Source organism: Somniosus microcephalus, chromosome 4, assembly GCF_052327205.1.
Source record: "Somniosus microcephalus isolate GS21.2 chromosome 4, FLI_Smic_1.0, whole genome shotgun sequence".
Taxonomy (NCBI): domain Eukaryota; kingdom Metazoa; phylum Chordata; class Chondrichthyes; order Squaliformes; family Somniosidae; genus Somniosus; species Somniosus microcephalus.
The window spans coordinates 68,074,602-68,090,070 of record NC_140990.1 but is presented as its reverse complement, the minus strand read 5'-3'; the positions used below and the strand labels follow the sequence as shown (position 1 = coordinate 68,090,070).

Genomic DNA, 15,469 nt, shown 5'->3' with positions numbered 1-15,469 from the left:
GACGGGGATTTACAGCTTTGGGGAAAAAGAGAGGAAAGAATGTTCCATAGAAACTAGAATAGTCTGTTCTGAATTTTTATCCTGTACTTACAGTGATGACTTTTGTAAACTCCTTTTACAGGGTATTAGAAGGGGAGGATTTACAGATGAGAAACTCAAACCAAACATCACGTCAAGATCTGACAGAGCCACTCCATTCATCAGGACCTGAATATCATCGGCCTTTGAATGTGGAAGGAGGAATGTTTCTCTCTTCTGTCTGTGGGAAAAGATTTCAAATATCAGTGTGACTGGAAAAGCACCGAGACACACACACCCAAGTGAGAGTGTTCCAGTGCACTGACTGTGGAAAGAGCTTTAACTGGTTACACAGCCTGAAAAAACATTGTACCATTCACAGCGGGGAGAAACCATACATGTGTTCTGTGTGTGGCCGAGGCTTCAACTGATTGTCCAACCTGGAGAGACACAAGGACACCCGCACCATGGAGAAACCGTGGAAATGTGGAGACTGTGGGAAGGGAGTCAAATATCCATCAGATCTGGAAAAACATCGACGCACTCACACTGGGGAGAGGCCGTTCACCTGCTCCGTGTGCGGGGAGGGATTCACTCAGTCATCCAACTTTCTCAGACACCAGCGAGTTCACACTGGGGAGAGGCCGTTCACCTGCTCCGTGTGTGGGGAGGGATTCACTCAGTCATGCAACCTTCTGAAACACCAGTGAGTTCACACTGAGGAGAGGCAGTTCACCTGCTCCGTGTGTGGGAAGGGATTCACTGGGAGATCTAGCCTTCGAACACACCAGCGAGTTCACACTGGGGAGAGACCATTCACCTGCTCTGAATGTGGGAAGGGATTCACTCGTTCATCCACCCTGCTGACAGACCATTGAGTTCACACCGGAGAGAAGCCGTTCCCCTGCCCCATGTGTGGAAAGGGATTCGCTCAGTCATCCCACCTGCTGACACACCAGCACATTCACACTGGGGAGAGATCTTTTGAAAGCTCTGACTGTAAAAAGAGCTTTAAAAGCACAGAGCAACTGGTGACCCATCAGCGCACTCACACTGGGGAGAAGCCATTCACCTGCTCAGTGTGTGTGAAGGGATTTACTCGGTCTTCTACCCTGCTGACACACCAATGAGTTCACTCTGAGGAGAGGCCATTCACCTGCTCTGAGCGTGGAAAGGGATTCACTGTGTCATCCCACCTGCTGACTCACCAGCGAGTTCAGACTGGGGAGAGGCCGTTCAACTGCTCCGTGTGTGGGAAGAGATTCACTCAGTCATCCAACCTGCTGAGACACCAGCGAGTTCACAATTGCCTGCAGGGGTTGGATTCTGCTGTTATTGCTGCTGTTAATCACATCCAGGACTGAACCATGTTCATTCTGACAGTTGGGGTTTGTTTCTGCTGATGTTACTAACCCCTATAACTGGCTGGAGCTTAATATTCTGGATGTATAGCTGATTGAGTTGTTGGGGCTGCAGTGTCCCTTTAAGAACCGTTCCCCTTAATTCAGGGATTGTCATCAGAAGTTTGTTTGCAATAAAATTATGAACTTTTACTTCAAACCTAAATTGATCTTTGGTATAAAATCAACAATTCACTGTCTGAAAAGTTCCACTGATTAACATCTCCAATTAGAAAGTGCTGATTAATCCTCACTGACAATTCTTACTGACTTGCACATTACACACAGTGGCACCTCCATTATCCACCAGAAAGAAGGGGAATGGGAATTGGTGGAGAATCGAGAGTCCCCAAATGTTTCCCCTCCCGTTGGGTACAGCAATCCCCTCGGCACGGGAATGGAAACAAGTCCAATCGAAGCAACGGGCTGAGTTTAATCTTTCTGGGCCTGTGGGGTTGGTTTATATCAGACAGGAGGAGATTGGTGTCAGTGACTGTGGGGTTGGTTTATATCAGACAGGAGGAGATTGCTGTCAGTGACTGTGGGCTTGGTTTATATCAGACAGGAGGAGATTGGTGTCAGTGACTGTGGGGTTGGTTTATATCAGACAGGAGGAGATTGGTGTCAGTGACTGTGGGGTTGGTTTATATCAGACAGGAGGAGATTGGTGTCTGTGACTGTGGGGCTGGTTTATATCAGACAGGAGGAGATTGGTGTCTGACTGTGGGGTTGGTTTATATCAGACAGGAGAAGATTGGTGTCTGTGACTGTGGGGCTGGTTTATATCAGACAGGAGGAGATTGGTGTCAGTGACTGTGGGGTTGGTTTATATCAGACAGGAGGAGATTGGTGTCAGTGACTGTGGGGCTGGTTTATATCAGACAGGAGGAGATTGGTGTCAGTGACTGTGGGGCTGGTTTATATCAGACAGGAGGAGATTGGTGTCAGTGACTGTGGGGTTGGTTTCTATCAGACAGGAGGAGATTGGTGTCAGTGACTGGGGTTGGTTTATATCAGACAGGAGGAGATTGGTGTCAGTGACTGGGGCTGGTTTATATCAGACAGGAGGAGATTGGTGTCAGTGACTGGGGTTAGTTTATATCAGACAGGAGGAGATTGGTGTCAGTGACTGGGGTTGGTTTCTATCAGACAGGAGGAGATTGGTGTCAGTGACTGTGGGGTTGGTTTATATCAGACAGGAGGAGATTGGTGTCAGTGACTGGGGTTGGTTTCTATCAGACAGGAGGAGATTGATGTCAGTGACTGGGGTTGGTTTCTATCAGACAGGAGGAGATTGGTGTCAGTGACTGGGGTTAGTTTATATCAGACAGGAGGAGATTGGTGTCAGTGACTGGGGTTAGTTTATATCAGACAGGAGGAGATTGGTGTCAGTGACTGGGGTTGGTTTATATCAGACAGGAGGAGATTGGTGTCAGTGACTGGGGTGAATGTAATGAAATCTGTTTGTCTTGCCTGTATTCATTGTGCACTCATGTATATTACCCTCCCCCACACGGTGTATAGTTTCACTTCCTCTTTCCTGACTAACCTGGAAGGTTCCAGGTCTTGGCTCTTGGCTCCGCCCCTGACTTCTCTTACTTAAAGATCCCAGGATCTGTATGACTCATTCATGTGAGCCAGTCGGTGTGTTGAGATGTTAGCTCTGATCTTAGTGATTAAAAGCCAACTTGTTAAAATCTATGGCCTAGAAATTGGGTATAGCCCCGTTAGCACGTTTGCGCCGAAAATTTTGCGCCTGCCGCGGAGCCAGCTGTGCCCGCCCCATATTCACTTTCAGCGCCCCAAAGCGGAACCGGGCGCTGGTACAGGGTGTGTCCGCCCCGCTTGGGGCGCTGAAAGTGAATTTCAGCGCCCCGGTCCCGCTACGCCACCCGATGCGGTGCGGCAGGCTGCTGTACTGCAGGCCTCCCCCTTCTCTTAAGGGGGAGGTGCCTGCAACGGCCGGAGCCCCGATTGCAAGTGCCGGCAAAAGAGCCCGGCACAACGGAGAAGTGCCGGGCTCCACGGAAACCAGCCGGCAATGCCGCGGGGGGGGGGGGGCGGGTGTGGAGGAGGCCGGGGAAGGAGGTGCGGGCAGGTGGCCGCCGAAAAAGCGGCCGCCCCGCACCTCCACCTTAACTTGCGCCGCTAAGGCTGCAGTAAGGACCCGGTCTCCCGATGTTGTTAGCGCCCGCCACGGAAGAGGCGGCCGCTACTGAAGATGGGGGTCGGCGTGGTTTCGGGCGGTACCGGGGCACTGCGCACACCAATGACGTCATCGGTGCCGGCGCAACGCTACCGGCTAACGCCGATGTTAGGGCACACCTAACTTCGGGCGCGACGCAACTTCCGGCGCAACCCACTCTTTCGCCCCTAATTGGGCGCAAACGCAACTGAATTTCTAGGCCTATAACTTATAGTTTTGTGGTTATTGAAGGCACATCAATTTTAATCATTAAAGAATACTAGGATGGATCGACTCCTAAAACCAGAGCATCTGGACTTGGATCCACATTCTGCTGAAGCATCAAATCAATTTGGACACTGGCTCAAATGCTTCAAACTCTTCGCGAGGGCCTCATCCACTAGCGAGGTAGATAAACTGAGTCTACTGACTACTCACGTTAGTCATCGGATTTATTCGTTCATCCGGGACGCCACCTCTTACACGGAGGCCATCACTATCCTGAAGGCCCAATACCAGAGGCCAGTAAACGAAGTGTACGCCAGATATCTGCTGGCTTCACGCAGGCAGCGACCTGAGGAATCAATGGACGATTTCTTACAGGGCCTAAAGGACTTGGTCCGGGACTGTAACTGCAAGGCCATGACGGCCAACGTGTACTTTGACGAATTGGTCCGCGATTCCTTCATCACGGGCCTCAAATCGAATTATATCCGGCAGAGACTGCTGGAGAAGGAGGTCCTGGACTTTAAAAAGGCAGTGGCCACTGCGCAATTGCTGGACGTGGCCCAGAAAAACTCTGACTCTTATTCTTCCGGCCACGCGGCCCTCACCGCCTCGTGCGCGCTGAGCGGGCCGCCATCTTGGAATCAGCCATCTTCCCCATCCAGGTCTCAGACCAGCTCTACACCGCCGGAGTCCCCACACAGAAGTTCACCCAGGAGTCCTACTACAGCGGCAATGTCTCGAGGCCCGAAATGCTACTTCTGCGGCCAGGCCAAGCACCCCAGACAACGATGCCCAGCGAAGGACGCTACATGCTTCAAATGTAAGAAAAAGGGGCATTTTAGCAAAGTCTGCAGGGGGAATCCGATTTCCAACTCCGTCACCGCCTCGTGCGTGCCATGCGGGCCGCCATCTTGGGATCCGCCATCTTTTCCCGACTCAACGGCCGCCCAGGGCCCAACAGTGGCTTCGATCACGGTGGATCAATCCAGGCCACACCCGTTGACAAAATCCACGATGGACATACAGGTAAACGGGAATTTAACGAAATGTTTAATTGACTGTGGGACTACCGAGAGTTTTATCCACCCTAGCCTGGTACGGCGGCACTCATTAATGGTAACCCCTACACGGAGCAGAATTGCTATGGCTGCTAAGCCCCACACTTCAGACATTTTGGGCTACTGTGTGGTAACACTGACTGTAAAAGGCACGGACTACAAGGATTATAAACTCCTCGTGATGCCAGAACTCTGTGTTAATGTAATCTTGGGCCTGGACTTCCAGTGCCACCACGAAAGTGTCACGCTGGCATATGGCGGGTCCCAGCCGCCACTCACAGTCTGTGGCCTATCAACCTTAAAAATCAGCCCGCCCTCTTTATTCGCTAATCTCGCTCCGAACTGTAGGCCCATAGCGACCAAAAGTAGACGGTACAGTCTGGAAGACAGAGACTTTATCAAGGCGGAAGTGGACAGACTCCTGTGGGAAGGCATTACTGAGTGCAGTACCAGTCCGTGGCGTGCCCAAGTAGTCATAGTTAAAAATAGCGAAAAGAAACGGATGGTAATTGACTACAGCCAGACTGTTAATATTTATACCCAGCTGGACGCCTACCCTTTACCCCGCATATCAGAAATGGTCAACCAGATTGCGCAATACCGAGTCTTCTCAACTATCGACCTCAAATCCGCGTATCACCAGCTCCCCATTAGAATGGAGGACTGCCCATACACCGCCTTTGAGGCGAATGGACGCCTCTACCATTTTCTCAGAGTGCCCTTCGGGGTAACAAATGGGGTCTCGGTCTTCCAACGTGAGATGGACCGCATGGTTGATGAGAATAAACTACAAGCTACCTACCCCTATCTGGACAATGTCACTATCTGCGGGCACAACCAGCAAGACCACGATCTAAATCTTGCGAGGTTTTTAAAAACTGCCCTAAAGCTGAATCTAACCTATAACGAAGACAAATGTGTCTTCAACACAACCCGTCTCTGTATCCTCGGCTGTGTGGTGGAAGATGATGGGGTAATTGGACCGGACCCTGACCGATTACGCCCCCTAAAGGAACTGCCCCTGCCACACAATCCCAAAGCTTTAAAAAGGTGCCTGGGATTTTTTTCATATTATGCCCAATGGGTGCCCAATTACTCTGATAAGGCCCGACCCCTCATTAAATCGATGTCCTTCCCACGATCAGCTGAAGCTCAGGAGGTTTTCACCAGTATCAAACAGGACATTGAAAGGGCTGCACTGTGTGCAGTGGACGAAAGCATTCCCTTTCAAGTCGAAAGCGATGCATCAGACTTTGCCTTAGCTGCGACCCTCAATCAGGCCGGGAGACCTGTGGCCTTCTTCTCCCGAACCCTTCAGGGACCTGAAATCAGGCACTCTTCTGTCGAGAAGGAGGCACAGGCTATAGTGGAGGCAGTGCGGCACTGGAGACACTACCTAGCTGGCAAACGTTTCACCCTGCTCACCGACCAGCGGTCGGTGGCTTTCATGTTTAATAACAAACAAAGGGGGAAAATCAAGAATGACAAAATACTCAGGTGGAGGATCGAACTATCCACGTTCGACTGTGATATTATGTACAGGCCGGGAGCCCTTAATGAACCCCCAGACACCAGCATTCACAATGACCTCTGTCACCCTGGGGTCACCCGACTATACCATTTTATAAAGTCCTGCAATCTGCCCCACTCCATCGAGGAGGTCAGGGCAATGACCAGAGCCTGCCGCATCTGTGCGGAATGCAAGCCTCGTTTCTACAGGCCTGACCATGCACACCTTATCAAAGTCACACGGCCATTCGAGCGCCTAAGTCTGGACTTCAAGGGATCCCTTCCCTCTGCCGACCATAACGTATACTTCCTCAATATCATCGATGAATATTCCCGCTTCCCCTTCGCCATTCCCTGCCCAGACATGACCAGTGCCACGGTTATCAAGTGTCTCTGTAATCTATTCTGCATGTTTGGCATGCCGAACTACATACACAGCGATAGGGGGACGTCATTTATGAGTGACGAACTGCGCCAGTTCTTGCTCTCAAAGGGGATAGCCACTAGCAGAACCACTAGCTACAACCCCCGGGGTAATGGGCAAGTGGAAAGGGAGAATGCTACTGTTTGGAAGGCTGACACGTTAGCCTTAAAGTCAAAAGGCCTTCCAATCTCCCGCTGGCAGGAAGTCTTCCCAGACGTGCTCCACTCCATAAGGTCTCTGTTATGTACAGCCACTAACGCTACCCCTCATGAAAAGATGTTTGTTTTCCCCCGGAAATCCACCTCGGGCATATCTCTACCCGCGTGGCTGATGTCTCCGGGGACAGTACTATTGCGGAAGCACGTGAGAGGCCATAAAACGGACCCCCTTGTGGAAAAGGTACAGCTCCTCCATGCAAACCCTCAGTACGCCTATATTGAATACTCTGACGGGCGAGAGGACACTGTTTCCATAAAAGACCTCGCTCCCTCAGGGAGCGGAGAGAACGATGAAAGACTACCCGAGGAAGACCTACACCAAAAAGAGACAGGACGCCCAGAGGTATCAATACCCAACTTTAACCTGGAGGACACTGCAGATAACCTGGAAGACAGTGCGGAGGCCCGGACAGCGGAGGAACCAGAATCCACTCCCCTAGAGGCACCCCAACCGGCTTTGCGCCGATCACTGAGAACCACAAAACCTCCTGACAGACTCACTTATACCAACTTTTAAGAAACATCACCCCGATGGACTAAATCTAAAGAAGGGGTGAATGTAATGAAATGTGTTTGTCTTGCCTGTATTCGTTTTGCACTCATGTATATTACCCTCCCCCACACGGTGTATAGTTTCACTTCCTCTTTCCTGACTAACCTGGAAGGTTCCAGGTCTTGGCTCTTGGCTCCGCCCCTGACTTCTCTTACTTAAAGATCCCAGGATCTGTATGACTCATTCCTGTGAGCCAGTCGGTGTGTTGAGATGTTAGCTCTGATCTTAGTGATTAAAAGCCAACTTGTTAAAGTCTATAACTTCTAGTTTTGTGGTTATTGAAGGCACATCAGTTGGTTTATATCAGACAGGAGGAGATTGGTGTCGGTAACTGTGGGGTTGGTTTATATCAGACAGGAGGAGATTGGTGTCAGTGACTGTGGGGTTGGTTTATATCAGACAGGAGGAGATTGGTATCAGTGACTGTGGGGTTGGTTTATATCAGACAGGAGGAGATTGGTGTCAGTGTCTGTTGGGTTGGTTTATATCAGACAGGAGGAGATTGGTGTCAGTGTCTGTTGGGTTGGTTTATATCAGACAGGAGGAGATTGGTGTCAGTGACTGTGGGGCTGGTTTATATCAGACAGGAGGAGATTGGTGCCAGTGTCGGTTGGGTTGGTTTATCTCAGACAGGAGATTGGTGTCAGTGACTGTGGGGCTGGTTTATTTCAGACAGGAGGAGATTGGTGTCAGTGACTGGGGTTGGTTTATATCAGACAGGAGGAGATTGGTGTCAGTGACTGGGGTTGGTTTATATCAGACAGGAGGAGATTGGTGTCAGTGACTGTGGGGCTGGCTTATATCAGACAGGAGGAGATTGGTGTCAGTGACTGTGGGGTTGGTTTATATCAGACAGGATAAACTAGTGAAAGTTGGAGAAGATATGTTATTCCTATAGTTAACGGCTGTGTTAGGAAAGACATATATTCATTCATGGGATGTGGACGTTGCTGGATGGCCCAGCGTTTATTGTCCATCCCTAGTTGCCCTTGAGAAGGGGGTGGTGAGCCGCCACCTTGAACCGCTGCAGTCCGTGTGGTGAAGGTTAGGGAGGGAGACCTTGTTAAGACCTTGAATTGCCTGCAAAGAACATCCTTTAACTCCAGTGTAGAGCAAAATAGGGAGAATAGCAGAAATCAGAAGAATGAAGCCGAGAGGTACAAATGTGCTGTTAGGGATGGAGTTCCAGGATTTTGACCCAGCGACGATGAAGGAACAGCGATAATTTCCATGTCCGGATGGTGTGTGACTTGGAGGTGATGACGTTCCCATGCGCCTGCTGCTCTTGTCCTTCTAGGTGGCAGGTTTGGGAGGTGCTGCCGAAGAAGCCTTGGCGAGTTGCTGCAGCGCATCTCGTCGATCAGAGGGTTGCAACCGGGAGTCCTTGAGAAGGTTTCAAGAGGTCTGCCCTGAAATTCTCTCCTGCGAGGCTGAGAGTTACGTGGATAGCACATTTCTAGAGGTGGTCACCCACAGCTTAAGAGTATGGAGGCAGAGAGGGAATGGGTGACCGCCAGACAGAAGAGGAGGACCAGGCAGGTAATGCAGGAGTCCCTGGAATGCATCTCGCTCTCCAACCAGCATTCTGTTCTGAGTACTGGTGAGGGTGATGGTTCCTCTGGGGAGTGCAGCCAGAGTCAGGTCCACGGCACCACGGGTCGCTCAGCTGCACAGGGGGGGGGAGGAAAAAGAGTGGAAGAGTAATAGTGGTCACAGCGTCGGCGGGAATCTCGAGCGGCAGAGCAGGGCTATAAAAGGCCCCAGAGACCAGGTAAGGCCTCACAGCGTCGGCGGGAATCTCGAGCGGCAGAGCGGGGCTATAAAAGGCCCCAGAGACCCAGGTAAGGCCTCACAGTGTCGGCGGGAATCTCGAGCGGCAGCAGCAGGGCTATAAAAGGCCCCAGAGACCCAGATAAGGCCTCACAGCGTCGGCAGGAATCTCGAGCGGCAGAGCGGGGGCTATAAAAGTCCCAGAGACCAGGTAAGGCCTCACAGCGTCGGCGGGAAACCTGAGCGGCAGAGCGGGGTATAAAAGTCCCAGAGACCAGGTAAGGTTTACCAGTCTCCAGTCTGGGAACTCGGAGGGAAGGAGAGAGGTAAAAAGTAATCCAAGTGTGATGTCACCAGAAAGCGGGTAAGTGATTGGTTGGTGAGTATTTCTCCCTTTTTAAGCTTAAATCTCTTTGGTTTATAGTTTCTAAGGTGTGATATTCACCACCTAGAATCGGGGCAGAGGGTATTTAAGAATAATATTAATAAATTTAATTAATTACATAGAATGGGAGATCAGGTGATGTGTTGCTGTTGCAATATGTGGGAGCTGGTGGACACCATTGATGCTCACGGTGATCACATTTGCAGTAAGTGTTGGCTGCTCGAGGAATTCCGGCTCCGTGTTGAAGAGCTGGAGTCCGAGCTTCAAACACTGAGACACATCAGGGAGGGGGAGAGTTACCTGGACTCTGTGTATCACGAGATATTCACACCAATTAGATTAATTAATTCAGATGTAGTCCGTGGCCAGGGTCAGGATGGTGTGACTAGAAGTGAGGCAGGTACGGGGATCCAGGAGGTAGTGTTGGAGGAGCCGCAGCCCTTGCACTTGTCCAACAGGTTCGAGGCTCTTACTCCCTGTGAGGATGGGAACAGGGACTGCAGGGAGGATGAGTAACCTGGCCACAGCACCGTGGAGCAGGGGGCCATTCAAGTGGGGGGAGTTAAATGAAATGTTGTAGTGGTAGGGGATAGTATCGTTAGGGGGATAGATAGAGTTCTTTGCAGCCGAGAGCGAGAGTCCCGAAGGCTGTGTTGCCTGCCCGGTGCCAGGGTTAAGGACATCTCCTCTGGACTGGAGAGAAACTTGGAGTGGGAGGGGGAGGATCCAGTTGTCGTGGTCCATGTTGGTACCAACGACATAGATAGGACAAGGAAGGAGGTTCTGCTGAGGGAGTTTGAGCAGCTAGGGGCCAAATTAAAAAGCAGAACCACAAGGGTAATAATCTCTGGATTATTACCTGAGCCACGAGCGAATTTGGCTAGGACAAATAAAATTAGAGAGTTAAATGCGTGGCTCAAAGACTGGTGTGGGAGAAATGGGTTTTGCTTCCTGGGACACTGGCACCAGTACTGTGGCAGGAGGGAGCTGTTCTGTTGGGATGGGCTTCACTTGGCTAGTGCTGGGACTAGAGTCCTGGCGGATCATATAACTAGGGCTGTAGAGAGGGCTTTAAACTAACTAGTGGGAAGGAGGTTCCTAGAGAGCAAATAATAAAAATGACAACAGAGAAGGTCATAGACTTAGGTAGCAGTGGGGAAGTTAAAAACCTGAGCGTGTCAGGAAGGGGCAGAAGGTATGGAGTAAAAGGTAAAGTAATAAAAAGGGCAAAAGCAGGAACTAAGTGTCACAAAACATCTTTGAAAGTTCTCTATCTGAATGCACGTAGCATTCGTAACAAAATAGACGAGTTAATGGCACAAATAACTACATATGAGTATGATCTTGTGGCCATTACAGAAACATGGCTGCAGGGTGACAATGCCTGGGAATTAAACATACCAGGTTATTTAACGATCAGGAAGGACAGGCAGGAAGGAAGGGGAGGTGGGGTGGCTATGTTAATAAAGGAAGGAATCACTGTAATACAGAGAAATGATATTGGGTCAAAAGATCAGGATAATGAAACAGTTTGGGTGGAGGTAAGGAATAATAAGGGGAAAAAAACACTAGTGGGCGTAGTCTATAGGCCTCCGAACAGTGGCAACTCTGTTGGACGGAGTATCAATCAGGAAATAGTTGAGGCTTGTAATAAGGGAACATCTATAATTATGGGGGATTTTAACGATCATATTAATTGGACAAATCAAATTGGGCAGGGCTGCCTTGAGGATGAGTTCATTGAGTGTATTAGGGATGGGTTTCTTGAGCAGTATGTAACTGAACTGACCAGGGGGCAAGCAACCTTAGATCTGGTCCTGTGTAACGAGACAGGATTAATTAAAAATGTCCTAGTAAAGGATCCCCTTGGAATGAGTGACCATAACATGGTTGAATTCCATATTCAATTAGAGGGTGAGAAGGTTGGATCTCAAACAAGCGTGCTAAGCTTGAATAAAGGAGACTATGAAGGTATGAGAGCGGAATTGAGTAGAGTGGATTGGGAAAATAGATTAAAGGGTAAGACGATACATGATCAGTGGTGTACATTTAAGGAGTTATTTTACAACTTCCAAAAAATATATATTCCACTGAGAAGAAAAGGGTGTAAAAGAAAAGACAGCCATCCGTGGCTAAGTAAAGAAATTAAGGATAGTATTCGACTAAAAACAAGGGCATATAAGGTAGCCAATTCTAGTGGGAGGATAGAGGATTGGGAAAACTTTAAAAGACAGCAAAAAATAACAAAAAGATTGATTAAGAAAGGGAAGATAGATTATGAAAGTAAATTAGCAAAAAATATAAAAACAGATAGTAAGAGTTTTTATAGTTATATAAAAAGAAAAAGGGTGGCTAAAGTAAATGTTGGTCCCTTAGAGGATGAGACTGGGAAATTAATGGTGGGAAATATGGAGATGGCAAAAACACTGAATGAATATTTTATATCAGTCTTTACAGTAGAAGACACTAAGAATATCCCAACACTGGACAAACAGGGGGCTAAAGCGGGGGAGGAGCTAAACATGATCAAAATCACTAAGGAAGTGGTACTCGGTAAAATAATGGGACTCAAGGCGGATAAATCACCTGGACCTGATGGCTTACATCCTAGGGTCTTGAGGGAAGTGGCGGTAGGGATTGTGGATGCATTGGTAATAATTTTCCAAAACTCCCTGGACTCGGCAAAGGTCCCGGCAGACTGGAAAACTGCTAATGTAACACCCTTATTTAAAAAGGGCAGTAGACAGAAGGCTGGAAACTATAGACCGGTTAGCCTAACATCTGTGGTAGGTAAAATTTTGGAGTCCATTATTAAGGAGACAGTAACAGGACATTTGGATAATCACAATTTAATAGGACAAAGTCAGCATGGTTTTATGAAGGGGAAGTCATGTTTGACAAATTTGCTGGAGTTCTTTGAGGAAGTAACATATAGGGTGGATGAAGGGGAACCAGTGGACGTAGTGTATTTAGACTTCCAAAAGGCATTTGACAAGGTGCCACACAAAAGATTATTGCTTAAGATAAAAAATCACGGGATTGGGGGTAATATTCTGGCATGGATAGAGGATTGGCTATCTAACAGAAGGCAGAGAGTTGGGATAAATGGTTCATTCTCAGACTGGCAATCAGTAACTAGTGGTGTTCCGCAGGGGTCAGTGCTGGGTCCCCAACTCTTTACAATCTATATTAACGATTTGGAGGAGGGGACCGAGTGTAACATATCAAAGTTTGCAGATGATACTAAGATGGGAGGGAAAGTAGTGAGTGAGGAGGACATAAAAAACCTGCAAGGGGACATAGAGAGGCTAAGTAAGTGGGCAGAGATTTGGCAGATGGAATACAATACTGGAAAGTGTGAGGTTATGCACTTTGGCAGGAAAAATCGTAGAGCAAGTTATTATCTTAATGGCAAGAAACTGGAAAGTACTGAAGTACAAAGGGATCTGGGGGTCCTGGTGCACGAAACTCAAAAGGTTAGTATGCAGGTGCAGCAAGTGATTAAGAAAGCCAATGGAATGTTGGCTTTCATTGCTAGGGGGATAGAATATAAAAATAGGGAGGTATTGCTTCAGTTGTACAAGGTATTGGTGAGACCGCACCTGGAATACTGGGTACAGTTTTGGTGTCCATACTTAAGAAAGGACATACTTGCTCTCGAGTCAGTACAAAGAAGGTTCACTCGGTTAATCCCGGGGATGAGGGAATGGACATATGAGGAGAGGTTGAGTAGATTGGGACTCTACTCATTGGAGTTCAGAAGAATGAGAGGCGATCTTATTGAAACATATAAGATTGTGAAGGGGTTGGATTGGGTGGATGCGGGGAGGATGTTCCCGATGATGGGTGAAACTAGAACTAGGGGGCATAGTCTTAGAATAAGGGGCTGCTCTTTCAAAACTGAGATGAGGAGGAACTACTTCACTCAGAGGGTGGTAGTTCCATGGAATATGCTGCCCCAAAAAGCTGTAGAAGCTACATCATTACATAAATTTAAAACAGAAGTAGACAGTTTCCTAGAAGTAAAGGGAATTAAGGGTTATAGGGAGCGGGCAGGAATTTGGACATGAGTCTAGGTTCGGATCGGACATGGCCCTGTGGGTAGCGGAGTGGGCCCAGGGGCCGTGTAGCCTGATCCTGCTCCTATTTCGTGTGTCTAATTCTGTTAGATTCAAGAGATGGTTCTGTGATAGTGGATTGGCAGTTAGGATCAGATCAGCCACGATCTTATTGAATGGTGGAGCAGGCCCGAGGGGCCGATTGGCCGACTCCTGCTCCTATTTCTTATGTTCTTATGTTCTTATGGTAGGGGATTCAATAGTTAGGGGAGCAGACTAGTGTGTCTGCGGCCGTAGACGTGACTCCAGGATGGTATGTTACCTCCCTGGTGCCAGGGTGAAGGATGTCACTGAGCAGCTGCAGCACACTGTGAGGGGGGAGGGTGAACAGCCAGAGGTTGTTGTCCATATCGGTACCAACGACATAGGCAGAAAGAGGGATGAGGTCCTGCAGGCACAGTTTAGTGAGCTAGGAGAGAGATTAAAAAGCAGGACCTCAACGGTAATAATCTCTGGATTACTCCTGGAGCCACGTGCTATTGAGTTCAGGAACAGGAGGATAGAACAGATGAATGTGTGGCTGGAGAGATGGTGCAGGAGGGAGGGCTTTAGATTCCTGAGGCATTGGGACTGTTTCTGGGGAAGGTGGGACCTGTACAAGCCGAATGGGTTACACCTCAACAGAGCCGGGACCAATATTCTCGTGGGGAGGTTTGTTGGTGCTGTTGGGAAGGGTTTAAACTAGCTTGGCAGGGCGATGGGCACCAGCATATAAGAGTAGAAAAGAGGAATAAGGTGCATAAAAGAGTGAGTGTGTTGGATAGTACTAGAGAAGATCGTACTAGAGGTGGTAGTAGTACCATATTAGATAGGAGCAGACTAAGAGACTACGAAAAATTCAAAAATGGGTTTAGAATGCATGTACATAAACGCACAAAGTGTGGTGAATAAGGTTGGTGAGCAACAAGCACAATTAGCCGTGTGGCAATATGATGCTGTAGCAATAACGGAAACGTGGCTTAAAAACGGTGAGGACTGGGCGCTTAATATTCAAGGGTACAAGGTGTTCAGAAAAGATAGGGAAGGAAAAAAGGGAGGTGGGGTGGCAGTGCTGATTAAGGAAGACATTGTAGTGTTGGAAAGGGAGGATGTTCTTGAGGGAACAAGGACAGAATCCATTTGGTTAGAGTTGAGGAGCAAAAAGGGTATGATCACACTATTGGGGTATTCTATAGGTCTCCAAATAGTGAGAGGGAGGTAGAGGAGCAAATCTGCCGGGAAATTGCAGAGATATGCAAGAGCTATAGATTGGTGATTTTAAGGGACTTTAATTACCCAAATATCGATTGGGATAATGCTAGGTAAAGGGAAAGGAGGGGTTGGAATTTCTGAAATGTGTTCAGGAGAATTTCCTTGACCAACGTGTTCTTGGCTCAACTAGGAAGGAGGCATTGCTGGATCTGGTGCTGGGGAATGAGGTGGGCCAGGTCGACCAAGTGTCTGTGGGAGAACACTTGGGTACGAGTGATCATTGAATCATAAGATTTAGATTAGCAATGGAGAGAAGGAAGGAAAAATCTAGAGTGGAACTTCTAAACTGGAATAGGGCTAACTTCAATGGGATGCGAAAGGATCTAGCCAAGGTAAAATGGAACCAAAGACT

The 15,469-nt window shown here is 48.5% G+C and overlaps 1 pseudogene; it reads left to right on the top strand.

Annotated features, from left to right (window-relative positions):
• The window catches only part of LOC147119128 (uncharacterized), an 89,815-nt pseudogene that overhangs the window by 23,120 nt on the left and 51,226 nt on the right, over positions 1-15,469 (top strand).